Source organism: Sturnira hondurensis, unplaced genomic scaffold (genome assembly GCF_014824575.4).
Source record: "Sturnira hondurensis isolate 20B ecotype Veracruz unplaced genomic scaffold, ASM1482457v3 Scaffold0018606, whole genome shotgun sequence".
Lineage (NCBI taxonomy): Eukaryota > Metazoa > Chordata > Mammalia > Chiroptera > Phyllostomidae > Sturnira > Sturnira hondurensis.
Window position 1 is genome coordinate 149,623 of NW_028091237.1, and position 9,897 is coordinate 159,519.

Genomic DNA, 9,897 nt, shown 5'->3' on the forward strand with positions numbered 1-9,897 from the left:
CCTTTTCCGCCCCGACTTACTGCCTCAAACAGGGCTCACTTTTTAAGAGCAGGGGCCAGGTGCGGGTGTGATTGTTGCTTTCACTGTTCAAATGAAACTGTTGTTCAGGGTAAGGCTTGCTAAACTTAAGTGCGTGCGTAGCTTTAAACAACACGGACCAACTTTCTTGCTATCCCCAGTGCTAGTGGAACATCAAACAGACTTTTTTTTCCCACACACACGGGGACCTTAAGGCCTTTGATACGGCTAGTTTGAAAACAGCTATTTAGGGCTGGAGGAGTGAGCAGATTCGACAGCTAGTGTGAAAATAACTGCTTAGGAATCAGGGAGCGAGCTTTCTCTCCTTTACCGAGTTCATCACTCCTTCCATACCCTCCACGAAAGTGATCCGGTCCCCGAGTCCTCTCCTTAATGTCAGTCCGAGCCCGCGCTGCACGGGAGGGGTTGCCTCTCCCTGGCCTCGGGATCAGGCAAGATCGGAGACCTTCCCTTTGTGCGTCCCCTTGGCTGTGAACTTTCCCGCGCGGTAGGTTCTCCTTTAAGAAAGTAGCGGTCTCTATGAATATTTAATTCATGAGTTCGGCCGGCCGGAGGGGAGCCCACCAGCTCGGTCCCCGCGCGCCCCGGAGCGCGCGGCAACCCTGGCTGGCTAGGGCGAGAACCGGGCCGGCTGGGTGGGAGTCGGGCCGGCAGGCCAGACTCCGGGTGAGCGACCCTGGCCGTCATTTCTAAAAGAAAACTGAGGTCAGGGTGGGCTAGAGGATTCGTCGCCCTTACTGCCCCCTCTCCCCGGTTTTCTGCGAGAAGCGGGCTTGGTTGCTGAGAACCCGACCCGGGCGCTCTTGGCTTGGACGTTATTGATAGAGGGAAGTTTCAAACGGTGCCTCGAAGGAGGCCTGTTTCCTGTCCGTGTGTGGAGTGGAAGGATCTTGCTGGGTGAGTCCAGAGCGCCGGGGGCCGGTAGGAAGAGCAGGGGTCAAGGAAAGGGGAGTGGAAAGCAGGAGCTCAGGGCACGCTTGCAGAGGAAGTTTCCCGGTAGGTTTTGAAAACAGGAGCCAGGGTTAAACGCAGATCCCGAATGCAGAAGAATGTGAGAGCACTGGGGGGCGAAGGGAGTGGGTGCCCTGTGAAGAGAGGTGGCGCAGTCCCAGGGTCCGAGCGGCAGCTGGTGGGAAGATCTGGCCCACCTCGTGGGGTTCCTCTTCAAAGACAGGAAACTCTCTCGCCGCCGCTGACCCTCTTCCTGCGAAGGAATAAAGTAAATTTGCTCAGATATTTGATTCCACTATCGGTTCAGTTATTACTGCTTTCACTTCGAGTTTCTTTTCTGCTTTCCTCGATTCTATAGTGTGTGTGTGTGTGTGTGTGTGTGTGTGTGTGTGTGTCTCCATCCTAGGTACTTTATGATCCCATTTAGATAGATTAAAACCTAGATCGGTAATATTTATTCTTAGATAGCTTACAAAAAGCATGAAAAAATGTGTGAGACACATCTGCAAATATAACAAAAATACTTTCCGCTTGAACTGTCTGCAAATGGCTTTCGTTTTCCGATTCTGAACCACCTGTACTCCCTGCCTCCCCACCCTACCAAACTAAATCGGGTCATGAATAAAGCAACAATCAGATCAAGCAATTAAATACTAATTATGACTATTAATGACTTTATTTCTAATGATTGGAGTTAAGGACTCCAAAATCGCTTAAGGTAATCAAGCTGTTTAAAATTCTGCTACCCCAGATTTTTCCAGCCCTCCATCCCAATAAAGGAGGTAAGAAGATAGGGATGATGTTTTCAAAGAGTCTTCCAGTAGGTATCCCACGGTAAATGTTGAATTTCTTTCTTTCAGTAAAGTTTATTGCTACTTCTGGTAAATGGTGAGTCTGCATTGCTGGAGTGTCAAGTATGCGAAGTGGAATTGATGATGGTCGTTGCAACATATTTGGTTTGGATGCAAAATTGGGCTGGGGAGGGTACATTCTCCCTCCAACTACTCTGGTTGTGCTGAAAACTGAAAGATTGTAAGGAAGTGTTTTAAATCTTCAGATGGGGTATGGATATCGGCATAGCTGGGAGGTGAGAAAGTGAGGGATGGTCAACCCCAAGAGCAAAGGAGAAAAAGGAACTTGGTCTTCATTTTAAAATTTCCTTTTGCTCGTGGGTTAAAATGTTTTTGGACATTGGCTGAATGACTACTTGAAAAGTGAGTGAGGATAGTTTATGTGTATAAAGGTTATTGTGGCTTGGTTTATTTATTACTGAAAATGGTTCACCATCCCACCCTTCATCTTTACTGACACCCCTCTTTCTCCCAAATGAAAATCCATGCTCAGTTATGGAAAAGGAGGAGGACACGTAGAGGGAGGAGGTAAATTGCTCTTGGTGTGCACAGCAAGAAAAGAGCAGAGGGCAGCTTGCAGGGACTCTGGTCAGCCACCATGACGACACGGGCAGCTAGGGAACTTGGCAGTTCTACTGGTGTAGGTCACCTCTGTTCATTGGCCCACAGTTCAGCCCTTCATGGTGCCTGTCAGGACACTGGGTGAGTTGGGGAAATGCATTTTAAGTGTGTCTTGTTTAGGACATCTCCCCAGCACCTTGGCTTCTGGGCGGAAGCCCACAGCAGCAACACACATCTGGTTCTCATGTATTTCCCAGGCTGGTATGCAAATGCCCGGGCTGCATGGCAGAAACCCGAGTTGGTGTGACAGGCAAATTTCTCTGCTGAGCAGTGTCAAAATTTGGATAGTTTCGGAGTGCTGGGTGGCCCCTACTCTTGGTGTGAAGCACATGACCTCCCTCCTCATTCTATTCTGTTAGAGTTAATTGCTCCACGGTGAGGGCATCTCACACATCAGAGAAGGAATCTTCCCTAGGTAATAGGATGGCACAAGTAACACCACAGGTGGAATAATTTTTGACACCTGTAGAGTGTCCTCACCTAAAAAACCCCACCTAAATAAAATGGACCTGGGGTTTTCTTTCATCAGTGGCTTCCTGGGTACAAGTCTCTTTTGCCTGGCCCAGCCTGTACACAGGCTGTTGACCCTATATTAGACTGTACACCCTGACCTTAAAGCTACTACAGCTTCTGTGAGTGGGCAGCCAACCCCAGAGTCAGGTCTTAATAGAATAGCTTCATATGTCAACAGCAAATTTGCTGCTGTCCTTAAGAACCCAGAGACACCCTGAGAACAAGTTCCCTGCAGACTCAGAACCCCATGAAAGAGGGAGCAGAAGCTGGCACACAGCTCCAGGAACTGCCAGCAGTTTGGACCCTGCCTGCTGCTAAGCCTGGCAGAGGGGAGAGAGGCAGGGCCTGGGGACAGGGGTAAGGAAATCAGTTGTTCCCCTTCCTTGGATCTGCTGTAGACTAGCTTGAGACAACAAATACCTGAGAAGAGGAGTAAGGGTGGAGGGTGGAGCTGGCCCTGTGGTCCTCCCTGGTGGTCCTCTGGCAGTTCTCAGGCTCTGAGTTAAATGACCAGAGCTCCCCACAGTGCCCTTCTGAACTGCAGGAGGTAGCCCAGAGCAGAATACCAGAGGCCTTCCGTCTCTCAGACCTGCCACCCTTCCCCCAGCCCTTACCTTACAGAGGCCCATATCAAGTTACTTCTGAGAGGGCTTGCTTTCTCAGGAAACCTGGTAGAGGGATATGGGGAGAGTTGGAGGCACATTTCCTGAATTCACAACTCCCTTGGAAATTGACATATAAAGAGGAGATCCCAAACTCTGCCAAGATAGGGGCTCCATGGTATCAAAAAACCTCTTTCCTCCCGGTGAATCCCTGAGACCCTTCCTTAAGTAGCCCTAACACTTTGTTCAAGATGTCAGGTAAGCTGGGAGAAGGAGTTTGGTGTGCTCCCTATCCAAGTAAGTACAAATGAATTTTGCTTCTTAAAAAGAACTGTTATGGATTTAAACTTTTCCCAGCCAAAATCCACCTCGTTTCCTCAGGGTCTCTTGTCAGCAGCCATAGCCCACCCCCATCTCCTTTTCCATTTGTCTTTGTGAGTTAAAGTTGCTGTGTTTAGGAGGGTTGTTTGTGTGAGCAAGCCTTCCTGTCTCCACTCTCACCCCATCTCCCTGGATGCAATTGCAGTTGGAAGCCACACACACACAAAAACTCTTTTAAAATTTTCTGCTATTCTTCCTGACTAGAAGAGTTGACAAGACATAGACATATTAAGATGCATAAAATACAGTGGACTGATCAGCCAAAATGCATCTCATTTGCACTTGTATGTAGCCAGGAGAAGGCGTTTGTGTCACCACCAGGGCCCCCAGCCTTCTCTGCCATGCTGGGCTGACTGGCTGGAATTTCTGAGAAGGCCTCACTACAGAGGCCATTTGCTGAGGTCCCGGTTATAGCCCCAGCCCAGGCCAGGCCAGCAGGGGTAGGAGGAGTTGGGGAGAAATCTGCAGGGCTTGAGTCAGCTTTGGCAGGCTGCTTTGAGCAGCTCAGGGGCTAGAAAGCCTGGCTGGTGGTCACAGAAACTCTGTGGGTCTGTCTTCTGGGCTGAACTAAAGAAAGGGGACACTGTGAGGTAGTCACTGACTACATTTATACCCACTTCTAATCCTTTCCCAAAGTTTTGTCCTTTTTACCCTGTTTGTCACTGGTGGAGGGATACCTCTGCCTGATGAGTTGCTCCATCTTCTAGTCCTGAATTCAGATCCCGAGCTTCTCCTCTCTGCAAACGTCTCCACTGAGCCCCACTTCTCAGTCCCCAAACTCCCAGACTGATGCCTCTCCCACCAACTCTGAGAGGCCCATGGAAGCTGAACCAGAGTCGTCAGGGAGCCCAGTGGGGCTGTGGGCAAAGTTAGGGATCATTATGATGTTTCCCCTCACTACCTACCTAATAATTACTCTCTTGCTTGGATCTCAATCTTCCTGTTCCCAGGGTCTGAGTGCCCAACTCCTATCCACCATCTGGAGGCTGGGGTTGCACTCAGATGCTGGGTTACTGCCCAGGGCATGCCAGGTAGAGGGTCCAGAGGAACTAGGGTCCTTGAATAGCCTAGGAGGCAGGGCAGAGGAAATGCCCTACTAGTTGCTCTGAGAGCTCCAGTGGCACATCCTAGGGGCATCTCTTCCACATGGTCCTTTGTGATTTCCCTGCAAAGGTCATGGTGACAGACTCTACCAGATCCCCACTTCTCCAGCAAACTTCCTCTTGCCCAGCAGGGAGGCTTGTGGCTGCTTCTGGGTCTGCATCTTTAGGCCAGATGGCAGCCTATGACTTTCCTGTTTCAACCTTGGGAGAGGTATGGGGCCCAGCAAGACTGCTGCCTCACCAGGTGGCTGCCTGGGAAACAGCCACTGATAAGGCCCTACAAACTCAAGTGCAACCACCCACTCATGCTCAAGGCAGCCTGCAGGAGCAGAGGGTCTGAGGCTGCAAGGCTGACCTGTGAGCCCTGAACCATTGACAGCCTGGGCACATATGCGGAGCCAGGGGGAGCAATCAATAGACTCTGTGTCCTGAGAGTGGCAGACACGCCTATAAGGTGTGGGGTTCTTTAAAGATCCTTGGTACTGCTTTTGCATGAATCCTTTGTTACAACTTTGTCAACCTGCACTCCTTCAGCAGCTCCTCCTCCCGGGCCTCTCCATCTCTCCTCATTTCCTCCCCACACCCCAAAGCAGGGAAGGTCTGAGTAGGGAATCTGCTCAAATCAACTGCCCTGCCCCAGATCCCCTCCTGCAAAATGCCTGTCCCTAGGTTATGATATCCCCTTCATGCTTGGGGCACACGAACATGGTTTACACTGCCTTTGGCTTTGGGGTTAGGTTCCCTTGGAAGAAAAAGCTTTCTGAATGTGATGTCAGGCTGCTGCTGCAGCAGACTCCTGCTGCTAGTGAGTAAGTAGCTCTCAGGCCACAGACACAGATGGGGGTGACTAGGGAGGGTAGGGGGTAGGGGTAAGGGGTAGGGGGTAACCTTCCCTCTCCACAGTAGGGGCTGGAGGATTATGACAGAAAGAGTAGGGGGAGAGTAACACAGCTCCAAACACAGTTGGTTCCTTTCTACTGGCTACAGGGCAACCAGCTTCCCCTGTTCCCAGGTGGACTGCTCCCCTCACCTCCCAAGTGCAGTCTGACTACCCTATTGCCAAAGTACAACCCTAGGCAAATGTTTAAAGGAAGATGCTCTGACACATGGGAGGTGTGAGTAATGGCTGTGTTCATACACATACACTTACCTGCATTATCATATTATAGTTGCACATCTCCCCAGTTTTTTTCTATTTAATTTGTCTTCATTTCTCCTTTCTCAGCCTTTCTGTTTGTACAAGCCATTTGGAGGAAAATCAAGTGTGAGCACCTCTGTGCAGAATCTCTGTAGGTTATGTAACACACACAGGGAGTCCTGAAGTTACCATTTTGTTCCAAATCAGTCAGCCAAGAGGGTTTCTGACTGCAGTGGGGTGAGGTGGGGATGTCAGGGTAATGCAAATGGAGGTGCAGGCCTCATTCCCAAAGGGGGAGAGCTTTTATTTTCCTCTTTGATGTCCCAGTTCAAGACCCAGGACAAAGGGGATAGGTAACTGATCAATCTTTGGGTCTCTCTCCCTCCACTTCTAACCACTCACTGGCAGGCCTTCTGCTTTGATAAACAGGGGAAAGCTTGTGGGATCAGGTATATATGGAAATAGTGCTGACCTCTGACAGCCCCTCCTTACCAAAAGGCAGAAAGCCCACTTGAGCTGCAGGCTTTTCAGAATCTTTTAGTGCCACCATTTCCATTTCCCAGATTTTGCTGGACTCAAGGCTACTTGCTTAGCATCCTTCTTGTTAAAAATATCCAGGACAACTATTAAATAACTCTCTTGGGAGAGTTAATGACATTTCTCTGGTTTGAAACATTTTCAAAACCCTGTTTGGAAGAAATCTTTGAAGAGTACAAAGCCTGATCAGTAGTAGGATTGCCTAAGCAAGTGTAAAAGATTTCTTTTCCAAAAATGTGAATTAAGTACAGTTTGTAGGTGTTGTTTTATTAACTGATGGGTTTTTCCTTACACAATCTCAAGATCAAGCTAGTAAGACATTTCTTTCCATTTTGGTAGTTTTTGGGTGATACTATACTTTCTGATTAAACCTTTTTATTTTTAAACTCTGCTGGAGGGTTTTCAACCTTGGAAATGTAAAGGAAAAAATAGACTGTCCCTTTAAGACACTTACAGGGTGGGTCAGAGCGGAATAAACTTGCCTGGCTCCCATTCACGTCTCAAAGAAGCCTCGTCTGAACTAGGGTTGAGTGACAGGGGCAGGTTTGGAACCTCTAGTGCTGGCACAAGGTGAGCTCTTTGAAATGAGTGTCTACCGTATTCCACTACGCAATGTTCCAGCCGACTAAACGGGCTGCCTTCTGCAGAGGGGCAGTCCTAGAGGACAGAACTAATGCATGATCTCCCAGGAAGCTTTTCATCAAAATATCCCTTGTCCTTTTGTTTTTGTATTAAAAAGATGTTTCTGCTGTCCTCTCAGTTCCTCCGCATTATTTTATAGCTACAACAAAGAAGTATGGACAACAGTTATCTTTTTTTTGTCATTTGTAAACTCATCTCATATTGCGAACTCACAAAGCTCCAGACATACCTCAGGTATGTCTTGCGCTTTTGATGTTTATTCCTGACTCAATGGTTTACCTAGAGATTCACAGCTGATTTTGCCTTTCCCTGGACAAATCTCTCCCTGATAAAATGCTACTCTCCTAACTTTCAGGGGAAGGGGATTGACTTAGAAAAAGCTTCCTGAATTAAAGAAGACGAGACTCAGGTTCTCCATGTAAGTGATACAAGCTTATACGGGTGATTGGGAAGCCAAGAGCTGGTATTTTACCCCCTTGGTATAACTCCTCTCAGAAAGGAGGGCGGCAGGAGCATTACTACAGACATTTCTAAAGCTGTGGCAACTAAGTGAGTTTTATAGATAAAATTGTGATGTCGTTCCAAACAGTTCAAGTTATTTAAATTTGAGTGTTTTTTTTCACATGCACACACAACATGCCAACCAAGGAAGGGCATATTACCAGCGCATTTCCACTGGCCAGCTCTCTTAATAAGAGCCACAACGAAAAAACCTTATTTTCAGAAGAATAAGAAAGGGGGAAAGCACCCCTCCATATCCTGTAAGTGGGTATTTTATACTGCTTGACATCCCCACAGATAGGAATTGACCAGACACCCTGCTCCTTTTTCTAAGAACTGGTGAACTAACCACTCTCCTTCTCCTCCCTTAAGACCTATCTATTTTTAAAAGCTAAAATTTCTCTTCCCAAAGGGAGGAAAAGAAAGGCATGGGTTCCATTACTGAATTAAGTACATGGAATGTGGCTCTTCTGGGGCAATTGTATTTGTAAATAAATGTCTTCCTGTTTATTATAAAAATGAACTCGGATGCCTCTGGAACACTTAACACAGCAACTATTTCAACCTATCGTTTGATTTCCAGTTTGTGTGTTTATCAGCACTCACTGGGAATTGTGTTCAGTGGAGTCACTTGGGGGAGGTGGTCCGCGTCCTCCGACGCCCCGGCTGACCTGGGGAGGGGTCTCCTCCCCAGTTCTCACATTTGCCAAAGTAAGAGCGGAGCGGGAAAGCTCCTTGGCAATATTATTGGAGTTGGTCTGGGGAGTTTCAGTTTTGTCCCTGAACCTTTCTAAAGGTGACCATGACCTCCTTTTGCAGCTTCAAAAATGAAGCCGGCATGACATCCTGTTGGGGCGTGAACTGGGCACCAACCCATCTCCTGCACTAGCCCTGCACTAGCCCACCGCAGGCTCGGCTACCCCTCGCAGGGCCGGGCTGCAGTCCCTGGGCAAGGGCCCGGTTGCGGGAGGTGACTGTGAAGCGGCGGGACTCTGGCCTCTGGCGGCCACCCCAGCGTTGGTGAAGTGCTAGAATTTCCCACTCGTGGGAAGCGGAGGTGCGCACGACCCAAGCTCCTCCAAGTCCCCCAGATCTCCATCCAGAGTGCCGGGCGCAGGGCCTGAGGCAGAAACTTCAGAAAGTACTGGCCGCCTCCAGTCCTGTCCCTGCTCCGCTGGCCAGGTACAGAGACCTCCACTCATTCCCAAACAATGTGACCCATCAGCATGCGAGTCCAGTCCTCACTGACCCCTGACCTCCCTCACCCCAGATGAACTACGGCAGAGGGCTGGATCCTTATTCTGTGCCAATGCATCCCCTGCCCTGGGCAGTGCCCTTGGGAAAAGACCCCAATGAACTCACTATGGCAGTCCCAGGCCCTGGTCTGTAGGCTGGGCCACAGACTTTGAAGATTCAGTGGGTCCAGCTCAGTCTTGACTTTTCCTCCAGGGCTCCAGGGTTGAAGCAGCAGCAAGGTGGGGCTCAGAGACAGCCGGCCCCTCTGAACTCCAGGGTCCGGGGAGGGGAGGCGGCAACCGAGTTCCTGGGAAGAGAAGGCGGGAACCCAGCACAGAAAACCGGACAATGTCGAGCAGTGGTCTGGCAGCATTTCTGCCTTTAGTGCCCACCTGTGTTCAGAAAGTAAGCACCAGAAGCTCTGGAACCCGAGCCCACCCAGCTCAGCTACGCCTCCAAACTTCCAAGAAAACTTTCACGGCTTCCTATTTGTTTTTTCCTCAGTTTTTTTAGAAAGTATTTTTCCAGCCACCGGCCTTGTGGATTGCGCTGCCAACTGCCCTTTAGTCTCTAGGGCTTTCAAGGCTGGAGTATTTACAGAATAATAATAATTCTTATTGTTATTAGGCTGGGGGAGTAGAGCAAAGTCAGGAAGATAGTGGACCGAGGGGGAGAGTAGAAATGTTGATGAAAAGAAACATTTCGACCTGTGTTTTAAAAAGTTTGGTTTGACAATTATCGGTAACCCCGATGGACAACTTCATTAAAAAAATTTACTACTG

General features: G+C 49.0%; 1 long non-coding RNA gene across 1 annotated transcript; it reads left to right on the forward strand.

Annotated features, from left to right (window-relative positions):
- Nucleotides 1-7,571: 7,571 nt before the first annotated feature.
- LOC119003309 (uncharacterized) lies at nt 7,572-8,785 on the forward strand. The gene is made up of 3 exons (XR_005069930.1): nt 7,572-7,612; nt 7,734-7,796; nt 8,699-8,785. It is a non-coding gene; the product is annotated as an uncharacterized LOC119003309 (long non-coding RNA).
- The last annotated feature ends 1,112 nt before the right edge of the window (nt 8,786-9,897 follow it).